General features: G+C 40.7%; 1 protein-coding gene across 1 annotated transcript in view; it reads right to left on the bottom strand.

Moving 5' to 3' along the window:
* Positions 1 to 15,080, bottom strand: part of igdcc3 (immunoglobulin superfamily, DCC subclass, member 3) — a 66,429-nt gene that overhangs the window by 29,132 nt on the left and 22,217 nt on the right. The gene's annotated exons all lie outside the window — the stretch shown is intronic.

The following is a 15,080-nucleotide window of genomic DNA, read 5'->3' as shown; positions in this document are numbered from 1 at the left end:
CAAGCTTCCTTGTGTTGTGTAAACTCTTAAAAAACAAAATTACCCAATTGTAAAAACACAATGAGTGAGCAAACATTTAGGTGAGATAAATGTAATAAAAAAATGGTCTACATTTTTTTTCTATATCGTCATAAATATAATTATCGCAAATATTCTTGAAATGTCGTGATATAATTTTGAGGCTATATCGCCCACCCCTATTAACATATATAAGTATTTTTCTTACACACACCTATTATTTCACTTCAGAACATTGATTCATCCACTGGAGATGTATGGGTCACAATGGCTATGTGCTTTGTGGAGCAACAACATTTGGGAAGCCTTTCACTTGCATTACATCACATACTCACAGAGATTGATATTTTTCTACAAATCTATGTTTTTTTTTCTAAAGGAAGAAAGAAAGAAAGTCATATACACCCTGGACAGCATGAGGGTGAGCAATTAATGACAACATTTTCATTGTTGGAAGGAGTATTCATTTAAATAAAATACTATTTATTCCACAGCCTTTATTTAGTCTGATACACAAAGCTAAATGCACATTCACTTATTCTACACACTCGGAGGTGTCTGTAATACACACACATGGCTCTTATAAATTAGGCTGCCACCAGTGATCTATTTAACATGTTATAATGAGCACTAATATGCCAGTTGTCTTTAAAGTGCTCAATGGTGCGTGTGTGCTAATGTGTGAGTCAAAATCACACAAATTGTGTTACCAGGCCAAGAATTTGGAACTTTGAAACACTGTCTAAACGTTAAACATATTTGTCTTGTTAGAACACGATCCCCAAACTAATTAACACATCATTGTAGTGCCATGTCTTCAAAAGGGAGCTATGGGGGCTTATTTTCCATTCCTTTAGGCCTGAAACATATTGTAAAATTAAACCCATCGAGACATACATATCTGGACAAAAAAGGTCTACGTAGGGCAACTAATGGACAAATACAAAGGACTCTGGGTAAAATGCACAGTGAGAGGGCTGATGGGAAAGCTCTGTCACTCATTATACCCCCTCACAATCTGCTGTCCACCTCTGCTCTTTCAAGTTTGGAAGACAAGAGATTCACTCTCTCCATCTTCGGCACCTGAGTTTTTTTTCTTTTTCTATTCATTTACACATGCTGCTTTAATCACAAAAAGACCCATTAAAACAGCAGATGCTTAAAATTACGACATTATTTAAATGACTGTTGCAGTGAGAACAAGAGGCGGAGGGAGAAGGAGAGAAAAATAAGAGAGATGCCCAGACAGATAAAGAGGAGGGGGTTACAAAATTAACTAGCCAGGTTTTCTTCTGTGCGGTTGTGGTCGTCTTTGTTGATATTTTCTGTGTCATTTCTTTTCTTTTAGCTTGTTTTAGGAATGTTCATTAGTCTGCTGGACACGCTGTGCGTGAATGAGAGAGTTTGGGGAAGCTCTTTTGTTTTTTTTTAAATGATTGAGTGAGCTGAGATCTTCATGCTCATTACAGCACTTCAAACACTGTATCCCATAATTAGGAGAAAGGAAAGACAGAAAAACAGAAGAAGAAAAAAAAATGATGATAAACTGCCCAGGGAGTCCGCTGCCCTACAGAGGGCCGTCCAGTACTCCCTCTCACCCCATCTCTGTTCCCATGCTCTTGGCTATCACAGTTTAAATGGGTTGGACTGAAACTAGGCCACTGCCTCTCAATTAACATCTCATTAGCTTTACATCACACAAGCCTTCACCCTCCAGCCTGTGGGCCCTCTTTTCACAACAACAAATATTTATCATGCTCAGGCAAATCATTTCAGTTATTGTTTATGAAATGTTTGAACTCTGAGGTTGAGCAGTGTGGGTGTGTAATTAGAGAATGTGCAATGGTCAAATGTAATCATGAAATTCTTTTGGTAAACATCACTTTCAATCATATTTTGGCTGTATCTGCAATACAGGTCACATAAACCCATATCCGACATAGAAATACATGTATTAATCTGCCGATATTTGGCCATTTAAAGGAATGGTTCACCCAAAAATTAAAAATATGTTATGAAAAACCTGTATGAGTTTCTTTCTTCTGTTGAACACAAAAGAAGATATTTTAAAGAATGTTGGTAACCAGACTGTTGACGGTAACCATAGACTTCCAAAGTATTTTTTTCCTACTATGGAAGGCAACTGCAACCGTCAACTGTTTGATTACTGACATTCTAAAATATCTTCTTTTTTGTTCAACAGAAGAAAGAAACAACTTGAGGGTGAGTAAACAATGACAAAATTGTATTTTTGTGTGAGCTATTCCTTTAAGATGATTGCATTGGCCAGTAATGATGACTGTGTTTGGCCGAATGACGGAAGTGGAAACACTGTAAAATACATTTAATAAAAAAATTTGCCAGGTGCCATTTTACATCATTAAATATATGTAGGCTATCTACACAACTGTTCAAAAGTTGGGGGCAGTACGATATTTAATGTTATTTAATGTCATGTTAATTTGATATAGATTTAATGTTTAATGTTTTTGAAAAAAGAAACTTAAGCTCACCAAGGCTGTATTTATCTTGTGACATCCCTGTCGGCCGTTACTTCTTTTGTGTGTGTGTGTATTTTGCATCTGTACTGTTTGCAGGTGAGTGGCTGATTGCCGCGTGATTGGGAGCACCGGTGTGCAGGTGTTCGTCGTTTCCTACAAAAGCTGCATGTTTCCTGTCGGCGGGGTGCTGCTCTGGGGCTGCGTTGGACTTTGTGGCAGTTTCTTGTCCTTAGGGTCGATACCTGTGGCTTTAGACGGTCGAATCTCGGCTCATTTTGAGGAAGAATGTAAGATAAAGCTCAGATATTTTGCAATGTAGCGGTATTCGTCTCTCATTTGTAGTGTACCTTCTGGATCAAAAATACTGTAAAAAACGAATATTGTAAGATACTGGAAATATTAAAATACCTGTTTTCAATTTCAATCTAAAATGCCATTTATTCCTTTGATGGCAAAGCTGAGTTTTCAGCATCGTTATTCCAGTGTTCAGTGTCACATGATCCTTAAAAAATCATTCAAATATGCTGATCTGGTGCTCAAGAAACATTTCTTATTATTATCAATGTTGAAAACAGCTGCTTAATATTTTTGTGGAAACTGGAAACTCATTCAATTGTATAACACTGTATAGGAGGGTGGCCACTGGCTGACATAATGCTGAATGGTTCAACTGTTAAATCAATAATTATATTGTTATAACAAAAATATATTGTTTTACAGTATTGAGAGAGACAAATTGACAGGTTTATCTTGTACGGTAAATAACATATGTACAACATGTGAGGGCGCTATAACACGAACACCACTGAGTTCTGATAAGAGAGAATGGAAACATGCTGTGCTGTGTGGGACCATTCAGTCCAATAAGACGACAAGGTCCGATGCAAATCATCCAATAGAGCGTTAAAGTTCAATAGCTGCATCATCACACAATGCGCATGTAGGATAATCACAAAAGATTATGCCAAAACATGTTTTTTTTGTCAACAAGGGCAATATGTAATGTCTATTGGATCACTTGCTTGATTTATAGCTTGTCAAATAACAGTTAATAATCAATTAAGAAAGTGATCGGTTAAAACCCACGGAGAAACCTACAGGAGAAAAAAACGTTTTCCCTCTCTCTCACACACACACACACACACACACACACACACAAATGACTTCGCTGCCTGAGCTCCTGTTCTATTGGTCGGTAGGAATGCTACACTTGAAAGAATCTGATGTTGTGTCGCTCCTGCCCTCTCACAGCGAGGACCCCTGTGAAATTACCCCCTCATCAGAGGCTTTGCACCAGCTCTGCTCCTGATGCCGAGCAGCAATCAGCCCTTTCACGCTCTCATCAGACAGTAATTTCACATCATCTTCTTCACACCGCCGTACAGATTTAATAGGCTGTCCGCTGTCCAGAGAGAAATGGGGAAAAAGAGAGATCAGAGAAGGAGGCAGAAAGAAAAGGAAAGGGGGGAGGGAGGGAGGGAGGAAGGTGATAAAGAGACGCCCTCCCTCAACGTGCTCAAACACCACACAATCTCCCAAGAGGGGGAGCAACAGAGAGGGAAAGAAAGAAAAGAGAGGGAGAAATGGAGGGAGAATGAAGGATGAGAGGATGGGGGGAAGGGAAGGAAGCAGGAAAATGGCAGATAGAGAGCTTAACCTGGAAAACAAAAAAAAATTCCACATATTCCCCAAAGGATACGCAACGAGACGAAGGTTCTGCAAATCTCAAAACAACATGCTCCCGACTGTCTTAATCTCGCCCTTACCGCTGCATTCACCTACACACGATCATAATTGTTACCCTCTCACCTCAGTGGCCAATCACACTGGTAATTTATTCCAACAGCCACGGAAAATCATAACTAATGTACCCTAAAATAGCTTTGTCAATCACTTGCCAGTTTAAATAGCCAACGGGAAATCGCTTCGAGTTCTGAGTGTTGTTGCAGACATCATATAAAGCACCACTGGCATGTACTGTAGCCCTCGCTCCGTATCCCAATTAATAGCATCATCAGCATTCAGAGCAATCAAGCATTTTGTAACTTAAATGGCACCTTTCGAGGTTCATAGAAGAGGAGGTTACATGCCGTAGCATAATCCCTCGATCAGTCGGGTCTACTGTACTGACCTGACAAAACCACAACTGAGTAACTCTTAAAAAAAAAAGCAATGTCTTTGTGTCTTGAGTGGATTGTGAAATATTGAAAATGCAGTGACAGCTAGGAGTGAAATAGCATTTAAATTCAAATGGAATGGTCATTACTTTCTCTCTAGCTCGCTTGTCTTTTCTTTCTTCCTCTGTCCTTTTCATCCCGCTTCAGTTTGTCAGATCAGAAATGAAAGGGCTGAATCTTGCCAGGGCTAAACAGGCTCAGTTTTGAATAACAAAGTGGACGGACATTTGGCATCACAATTCACTCCAGCAAAGACTCAATTACTTCCCCCTCATTAGCAGCAACTGTTGAGACCTCTTTCTCTCACTCTCTCGTTCTCACACATACACACTCACAAACTGGCTGTGATTCAGCTTGTTTTTGGTCTTACAACAAGGTGCTTTAAATCGACGTACCGACAAACACGTAGCATTGGCCAAGAGTAATCAGTAAAAAGCCAGATGGCATTAATATGTGCATCTGTAACCGAGTGTCTCACACAAATCTAAGAATTTAGTCCTGAACAACCACAAACAGACAACGTTCAGCACGCTGCGAGTCCCGAGTCTTTGAACAGGACTGTTGGGACAGGTCAAGGCCAAAACGAGAGCCATGCGTCTCTGTCAGCATAAGTGTGGATGGATGGGGAGGTCAGACTTCTCTCACTAGTCAGCATGTAGCTGTTTATTCACTAATATTCACACCTCACCATCTGTCAGCCAAACAACCCGCTGAAAAGAGCCAAGAGTTGTGTAAGGCTAATGCAAAAAAAGAAGTGTATTACAATCTGTCCAAAGATAATCAAAAAAATATATAAAAAATTCAATGCCTAGAGTGTTTAAGGAAAAGAAAAAGCTATATGTGATTTGATTGAGAAGGGTTACTACAAAACTATAATCACTTAACCAATTTACTACAGGAAAAATTACAGTGACAGTGAACTGCATTTCTTTTCATTCAGTCTATGTGCTGATACTAGGCCTACATATTTTATTTATGTGACTTAACAAACAAATAAATAAATAAATAAATATAAATAAAGACAAAATCAGACAGGAATTTTGCAATAATCATCACTGTAGCTTATTTCAATTCTGCCTTTCTATACTTAGGCAAAACATAGCATGAGAATTGAGAACGCAATAAAAAATACTTCCATTAGCCTACTAAGCTACAGCAGGGAATTTTATTCAACTGCAAAGTTATAAAGGATCTGTATTGTGATAGCTCGGAATTCCCTATAGAGTAACATGCATACTGTATGTACTGTACAATATAGGATAGAAGTATAGAGTGCATTACGAAAATGAAGGTGGCAAAACACAATTGAAAAGCACTTCCTTAAAATTATTGTTGAAAGTATGTTGAGCACTTTAACTCACAAGCGTAGTATAGTGACAAATAAAGGTGAGAGGAACAGAGCTGTAGCTGAGTTGAGGAGAACCAGCTCACTATTTTCATGGTCGTTTGAACAAGGCGCTTCAGTCAGGTAATTTATTCTTCATCTTAGATTGTTCAAAGCCCACATCCATATTCATACCAGCCAATGGAACAAAGAGTATACCTTGCAGCGTTATCATACGGAATGTCATAATAACAGTCAAGACAAGAATGTGCGAGGTGTTTTCCAAGAATATCACAATTCAAACACATGCTTTTGTTCTTTGTACATTGCCTTTTAAATAGGCTATTTTGACCACAATTAAACTATTCTGCAGCTTTTTTTTTTCACCCACCTGCCCACTTGAATCTCTATTCTTTGTCACTGATTATATTCTGTTTTTGTCATCAATAACCTACTGATTAACTAAAAAAAAAACGTTCTCTGTGTCTGCCATCGGACAGCTTAGCAGATGCAAAATGCTGCTGCTTGACTTTAATTCGTTATAAATTGCTTGTGTGCAGCTCTCTCTTTCAGCTTTCTATGGTTGAAAGAATCACATTCACTGCACTGTTTCCAGCCCATGATGCAGCCAACAGTCTGGCTGACCTATCAGCCATGATTCATGCAGTGTGGCTGCTGAGATCAGCCCTGTCTGGTTGTCTGGCTCTCCACATGAGGAGAACAAGTCTAGACCATCTAGATTTAAATACTTCTGCATTCTGGCTCCTTAACTGAGGAATGGCCAACCAAAACCCTTTAGATCTGCTCACTCATTTGCACCAATTATAGCCAAATCTTAAATCTAAACAGGCCCTTTACCCTGTGCTCTATTTTCTGGGCTATTAGTGATAAATGCAATTAAGACATACAAGCAGGGGCGATTCTAGGATTTTCATTTTAGGGGGGCTCAGCCCCCAATGAGGGTATGATTTTAAAAAGTTAGTTTATGGTCTAATGCTCATTATTAACTACTTTCATTCATTCATCCAGTAACATGTATATGTCAGGGTTATATAATCACTGAGGTCCCGAATGTGAGTTATTTAGGGGGGTTCGGGGGCATGCTCCCCTGAGAAAATTTTGATTTCTCTGATCTGCATATGTGCATTTTAAGATGTTTTGAAGGCCAAAAAAATTGGATAACAATAGCTTTAAAACCATGTGCGGGCAGCTGTTTATTTTTCTCTCCTCATCAGCATCAGCATGTTTTTCTCTTGCTCTGTCTTTTCTCCTCCTAAAGCTGAGCTTTGACTGATATAGGCTTTTCATTTGTGTCTGTCAGTGAAAAAAGTAAACATAGGGTCAACTGATAGGTTGATTTATGAATCATTTTTTCAGACAAAGCTACCAGGAAAGCTAGGTAACTAAGTTTATTAAATTCATTCACAATATGTACACATTCATTATTGATCTAGGCCTAATATATGGCCGTAGACAGGGCTTTATAATCAAAGAGGTCATAAATTTGAAGTTGTTATGGGGTTAAACATTTTTATTTCTCTGACATGTGCATTTCAAGACGTTTGAAGGCCAAAAAAGGATAAGAAATAGATTTAAAACCTGCTCTCTCCTCATCTCCATTACTCTGTCTTTTTCTCTCAGTCTCCTGATCTTGCCCTGTCTCTTACCCTCCTAAAGCTGAACTTTTTTAATTTACTGAAGGCTACAAATTGTATATTAATTCTCAACATGTACACATGCATTATTAATCTTGTGCCTATGAAAACGGCTTTGTTAATGTTTCTTGTCCCCTCACAATGACATAATTACACGTTATTAGACAAAAGTTTATTAGTTTTCTAATTATTTTTGTCATTCGTTTAACATTTATGACCTAAAAAACTGTCAAATATAAAATGTTTAGTTTAGCTAGGCCTACTTATTCTTAACTCGCACTTGACCGTTTACTGAAGCGTCAGTCGTGCTGCTAAAATTCGCGCTCGGATGAGAAACCGAAACGTCCTGTGTTGCTCCCAATGCTCTAGTAATTACATTATGTAAACTGCAATGCATTTATGACAAAGAACTGCACCGATGCAGATGTAATATCATAGCAATCTATCAATAAATGCAATCACGACACACCTTGTAGCCTACTCTCTGATGTTCGCTCTGCTCGGCGCCCCTGCAGATTGAAAAATGCGCTAAATCCGAGCAGTCTCAGATAAGGGGAGGAGCCGAAACTTGACGCAGCTTTCCGCCGTTTCAAATGAGTTTTTTTAAAAGGGGACTGAAGCGATCAAAAATGTATTAATCAAATATTTTTTAGGGGGGCTGGGCAGAAGTTTAGGGGGGCTGAAGCCCCCCTAAAAAGGGCCTAGTGACGCCCCTGCATACAAGGACTTGAATACAACTCATCTACAATGAGAATGTTTTTAATTATTTGTATGATTTTTTTTTTTTTGTGGAGGCAAAAGTAAAAAAAAAAAATGTGGAGAGAAAAAAAACATTTTAAGAGATTAAAACAACAACAATATACTGTGTGTGTGTGTGTGTGTGTATACACCAAGAATTACATTAATTCTATTTTCTTTGTCTTGGACACTTTTATTGGACAATGAACCTAATATTTTTGTTCTACTATTTATAACTTAAGTTTTTTTATTTATTTATTTATTGTTAATATGTCTGGAGTGTCTTACCTGAATTTAAAAGAGGTACATTATCAGGTTCTGCACTGAAAAAAAAAATGGTGTAGAAACAAATTTCACAGACTATTACAAAAAAAAAAACAATTAGAAAAACTGAAAAAGATTTTTTTTGTAAAATGTACTCCAATACACAATACACTTCGAAAATGATACACTTTTGGTGATACACTCCACCAAAAGGAAAAGCAAAAGGACTCAAGTGTTAGCTGGAATATCGCAAATATCAGCACAATAGCCAACCTTGGATCAGAGAAGAAATCAGAAAAGAAATGTGTATGCTGAGATCCTGGCAACTCATCGCTGCATACAGGTCCATTTGTTGTGTGTCTGGCTTTGCATTCATCCCTTTCTTTGAGTCTTTGTACGATTACTCCTCCTGTCTCGAAAGACGTATTTGAGCAATTACAGTGTTATGATGAATAAAACAAAACTGATCAATCGCAGTCTAGCAATCACATCAAAAAGTTGATTGGAGGTTTATCCCTTAATGCCGTTGCCTAAATTGACCTAAATGCTGTTAAAAGGTCAAAACACTTTAACAGTGCCTGGATTGGCAAAGCAACACAAACACAAATCCATCTGCTCTGAACATGAAATAAAACATCCCAGACTGGAACTTCAGAGAAGCATGTGTACAGTACATGCAAAGCTCCTAAAGCCATATGATCGATGTGGCCTAGTTAACCATGAAAAAGCTGGAATACGAAGCTGCCTCGTTTTTGTTTTCCTGGAGACAGCAACATCTTGGGTCTTGGGGTTCTCCTCACACTAGTAAACACATCTAGGGACTCACGCGTGCACAAACCCAATGCCCGTTCACAGTCAAACACACGCATACACACTCACACACACCCTCGCCTGCTCTGTCAGCTGAACTGACAGCAGTAATGAGTTTCTTCTCCCCTCTTCTCTGCATAAGCCAACTGGCACCCACTCAAGGGAATTTTTCTGGCTGAATTGTGGCCATTAATCACAATCTAGGGCAAGGCGGTGGCATGAGAGTGTATGCGGCAAGCCCAGATACTTTTAACACTGACTAGAAACAGGGAGAATAGAGGAAGTGATGTACCTAACAAATTCAGCCATTGGCTGTAGCTCAACAACAGGCGATGTCAGAGTTTGTCACTATGAGCGCAATTACTGCAGGAAGAATGGCGTCCCATCAATCACACTCAACAAGACGGGCAGACATTCACCAGCTCCTCTGCGTCTCAACAAATGAAGGCAAAAATAAATAAATAAATACATAAAAACAAGTCACACACTCTAGAATATAAAGCATTGATACACACACATACTGTATATAGACACCATAAACCACATGCTCCACCTGCTCTATTAAAATGTAGATTTTGATCAATTAAAAATCTGGCATATTAATGAAAAAGATTGAATTTGGCAAAAGATGTTATGATGGATTACAGAACTGTGTGGCGTGGAGTGGGACCCTATTGTGTCTCTCACACACACATGCACCACTTTCTCAGTGATGGAACGGTGTGCATCAGAGTGAGTGTCTGTGTGGGTGTGAGGAAAGTGGAAAGTTAAGGTGGCTGTGGAGACCATCCCACTATAGATCTTCCATCATCCTAAGACAGCTGGCAGTTGGATGCCCATTTCTCACTCTTTTCCTTTTATACTCCTCTTTATTTTTTTCTTCACTGGGGCCCCCAAACTGCCAGCTGACTAGAGTCACTAGGGAAATCACCTCAGGGTTGATGTGCAGGTCCCTCTGATGCAAAGGCCCCACCCCTACAGCACATGCTCTAATCCATATGAATTCATGCTAATACACACACACACACACACACACAAACTCAGCGTGGAGCTAAGCCCTACCACGGTACTGTCCGCCTTGCTTCTGACAAATCACAAAGCAACCAGGGCTGAGAATGAGAATTATGACCCCAGACCCACAGCGTTAATGCCTCCGCTCATAACATCAATCTGTGGACCTTTCCACTGCAACATATAAAGAATCAATCATCACAACCAACAATCAATCACAGAAAACAATAGAACTGCAAAGACAAAGAATCAGTCAAGAATCAGTCAAGCATAACACCACATCCTGTAAATTAATAGAAGAAAAAAAACACAAAATCCAATCCTTAATCAGTATATCTATCATATTTTACAGTAAAAATATCAAATTACCTTTAAAATAAGTGATATTTACCTGTAAAACATAATGGAATGACTTGTTTTCAAATTTACATTTAGTCATTTAGCAGACACTTTTGTCCAAAGCGACTTACAAATTAGGACTAAATTAAGCGAGTCATCGTGAAGAGGCAAGAAACAACGCTCAAGTGCTCAAAATACGAAGCTCAGGCATTGTTCAGAGTAGCATAAGGCCGATAAGCGAGGGTTCAAAGGAAAAAGGAATTTTTTTTTTTTAGGTTAAAGGAGAACTCCGGTCAATTTTAACATTGAGCTCATTTTATTGTACATTTGGAGTGCTGTCAATACAGAGAACAACTACAAAAATCGGTGTTGCCTACACCGAGTTATTCTATATTTAAAATTTGCACCCTGTTGACTTCAATGGGGCAAGTACTAAACCTGCTTTTAGGCTCTTAACATCCTTGATGTGTCATTACAAGTGCACAGAAAATGTAAGTGATTCCTTCTGAGTGAACACGAGTGGATCTGACTGCAGTAGATGTGAAAGATATGTATAAAAATGATGTTATTTAAGCCAGCGCAAATACCTGTTTACATCCTGTTTTTCGGTTGAAGTCCAAAGTAATCGATTGCCGAGTTCACGCGCGTGATCATAGGTAACTAAACCTATGCGCATGAACTCGGCAATCGACTACTTTGGGCTTCAACCGAAAAACAGGATGTAAACAGGTATTTGCGCTGGCTTAAATAACATCATTTTTATACATATCTTTCACATCTACTGCAGTCAGATCCACTCGTGTTCACTCAGAAGGAATCACTCACATTTTCTGTGCACTTGTAATGACACATCAAGGATGTTAAGAGCCTAAAAGCAGGTTTAGTACTTGCCCTATTGAAGTCAACAGGGTGCAAATTTTAAAAATAGAATAACTCGGTGTAGGCAACACCGATTTTTGTCGTTGTTCTCTGTATTGACAGCACTCCAAATGTACAAAAAAATGAGCTCAGTGTTAAAATTGACCGGAGTTCTCCTTTAAGTGCTCACGAAAAAGATGGGTTTTCAGCTGTCTTTTGAATGTTGCCAGGGATTCTGCATTCCGGATGAGGGTGGGGAGAGCATTCCACCAGCATGGAACTGTGAATGAAAATGTTCTGGAAAGTGATTTTGTGGTTTTCTGTGATGGAACCACGAGACGTCGCTTGTTGACCGATCGTAGGCTTCTGGTAGGGATGTAGACTCGTAGAAGTGAGTGAAAGTAGGAGGGAGTTGAGTCTGTGATAGGTCTGTATGCAAGCGTCAATGCCTTGAACTTGATGCGAGCAGCGAGAGGTAGCCAGTGCAGCGAGATGAACAGAGGAGTGACGTGGGCCCTTTTGGGCTTGTTGAAGACAAGACGAGCTGCAGCGTTCTGAATCATTTGTAGAGGTTTAGTTGCACATGATGGAAGTCCAGCCAGAACAGCGTTGCAGTAGTCAAGCCTAGAAATGACCAGGGCCTGGACGAGAAGTTGTGTTGCATGCTCAGTAAGGAAAGTCCTGATCTTCCTGATATTGTGCAGTGCAAACCTGCATGATCGGGCTGTCTTTGAAATGTGATCTATGAAGGTCAGCTGGTCATCAAATATCACTCCAAGATTTCTGACCGACCTTGATGGGGTGATTGATGATGATTCTAGCTGGATAGTGAAGTCGTGCTGTAGAGATGGATTGGCAGGGAGGACGAGAAGCTCAGTCTTTGCCAGGTTGAGCTGCAGGTGATGTTACTTCATCCATGCCGAGATGTCCGCCAGACAGCTTAAGATCCATGGAGCTACTGTGGAATCATCTGGTTGAAATGAGAGGAAGAGCTGTGTGTCATCAGCATAGCAGTGGTAAGAGAAACCATGTGCCATGTATGATGTGTCCCAGTGATGTGGTGTAGATGGAGAAGAGCAAGGGTCCAAGAACTGAACCCTGAGGAACCCCTGTGGTCAGTTGATGAGCTTTGGATACCTCGCCTCTCCATGCGACCCTGAAGGACCTACCTGTGAGATAGGACTCAAACCAGTGGAGGGAAGTTCCTGTGATGCCCAGTGATGAGAGGGTAGATATAAGGATCTGATGATTCACAGTGTCGAAGGCAGCAGATCCAGGAGAATGAGAACTGAACATTTGGAAGCAGCTTTTGTGGTCCGTAGAGCTTCTGTGACCGACAGTAATGCAGTCTCAGTTGAATGCCCTTTCTTGAAGCCGGATTGGTTTATATCTAGCTGGTTGTTCAGAGACAAGAAGGATGTTACTTGGTTGAAAACAGCTCTTTCGAGTGTTTTCGCAATGAATGGTAGGAGAGAGATAGGTCTGTAATTCTCTACAAATTATGTGTTTAGTGTTGGATTTTTTAAGCAGTGGTGTTACCCGAGCCTGCTTGAATGCGGTAGGGAAAGTGCCAGTATGGAGGGATGAGTTGATGATGTGTGTGAGTGCTGGTAGAAGTGTGGGAGAGATGGCTTGTAGAAGGTGTGAGGGGATGGGGTCTAGAGGACAGGTGGTAGGATGACTGGAGAGGATAAGTTTAGATACTTCCTCGGTTAGCGGAGAGAAGGAGGAGAGAGGGTTATTGGCTGTGGGAGAGGTCGGTCTGGGTTCCTGTGTGTGGAGCTGAGAACTGACTGCTGATAGCTGTTGTTTTGTTGGTGAAGAAGTTAGCAAAATCGTCAGCAGTTAAAGAGGAGGCGGGTGGTGGTGGAGGTGGACAGAGGGGAGAGTTGAATGTCTTGAAGAGTGATCATGTGTTAGAGGAGCTGTTGATCTTGTTGAGAAAGTATGAAGATTTTGCAGCATGAACATCAACAGAAATGGAAGAGAGGAGAGATTTATACATACTCAGGTCAGATGTGTCTTTTGATTTGCGCTATTTCCTCTCTGCTGCCCTGAGTTCGGTCTGGTGTTCACGAAGAACCTCAGACAACCAGGGGTTAGAGGGAGTAGCGCGTGCAGGCCTGGAGGAAAGAGGGCAGATATTGTCTAGAGAAGAGGTTAGAGTGGAGCATAAGGTATCCGTTGCGGTATTCACATCTAGAGATGAGAATTGTGAGGGTGAGGGAAGAGAAGAAGACACGGCAGAGGAAAGATGGGCGGGAGAAAGTTAACGCAGGTTTCGTCTGAAAGTGACTGGTGGGGGGGGGTTGTTGGTACAGGGATAGAGAGTTGTAGACTGAAAGTAATGAGGAAATGATCGGAAACATGGAGAGGTCTCACCAAAATGTTGTCTGTAATGCAGTTGCGTGTGTAAACCAGGTCCAATTGGTTGCATGATTTGTGAGTACCTGTGGTGATGAGTCGTTTGAGATCGAAAGAGGCTAGGAGAGAGATGAAGTCTGTTGCATACGTCTTTTCGAGATGAATATTGAAGTCACCAAAGACTACAAGTGGGGTGTCGTCCTCAGGGAAAGAGGACAGTAGCACATTCAGCTCGTCTACAAAGCTTCCCAGTTGACCTGGGGGGCAATAAATGACTACAATATGGATCTTACTGGGAGTTGTAAGTGTAATAGCATGATATTCAAACGAGTTGTTGTTGCATAAAGAAGAGAGTGCTGAGTAATTTCCAGTTGTTTGAAATGAGAAGCCCTGTGCCCCCACCCCTCCCAGACTGGCGAGGGGAGTGAGAGAAAGAGAAATTGCTAGAGAGAGCAGCAGGGGTTGCTGAGTCTTCTGGACGAATCCAGGTCTCAGTCAAGCCCAAGATACTAAGAGTAGAATGAGATGCAAAGGCTGGAATTAAGTCAGCTTTGTTGACTGCTGACTGACAATTCCATAGACCCACGGAAAGAGAGAGAGGTGTGTGTGAGGATAAGAGAATGGGACGCAGATTAGCAGTATTGCGCTGCCTTCTGCGCGTGATGAAAGTGCGTTGCCGAGAGATAATAGGAATGTTTTGAAAGCACATGTTGAGTAAGGGTAAATAAGATAAAAGTGGGAGAGGAAAGGGAGAAGAAGATACTTAAGTGCCTTCCTGGTGTCCTTGCTCGGTGGAGTCGCGCAGGTAGAGTCGATGGTCTTTACCCGAGTCGGTCTTTACCCGAGTCTGTCTTTACCGAGTCGGTCTTTACCCGAGTCGGTCTTTACCCGAGTCTGTCTTTACCGAGTCAGTCTTTACCCGAGTCGGTCTTCACACGAGGGCTGAACGCTTCCGCTGAAGCTTCCGCGAATGGCCCAAATCGAAACTAGCTGCTAGGAGCCAATACTTAAGGTAAAAATG

Source organism: Scardinius erythrophthalmus, assembly GCF_964197995.2.
Source record: "Scardinius erythrophthalmus genome assembly, chromosome: 2".
NCBI lineage: Eukaryota > Metazoa > Chordata > Actinopteri > Cypriniformes > Leuciscidae > Scardinius > Scardinius erythrophthalmus.
This window is presented reverse-complemented; position numbering and strand designations above follow the sequence as displayed.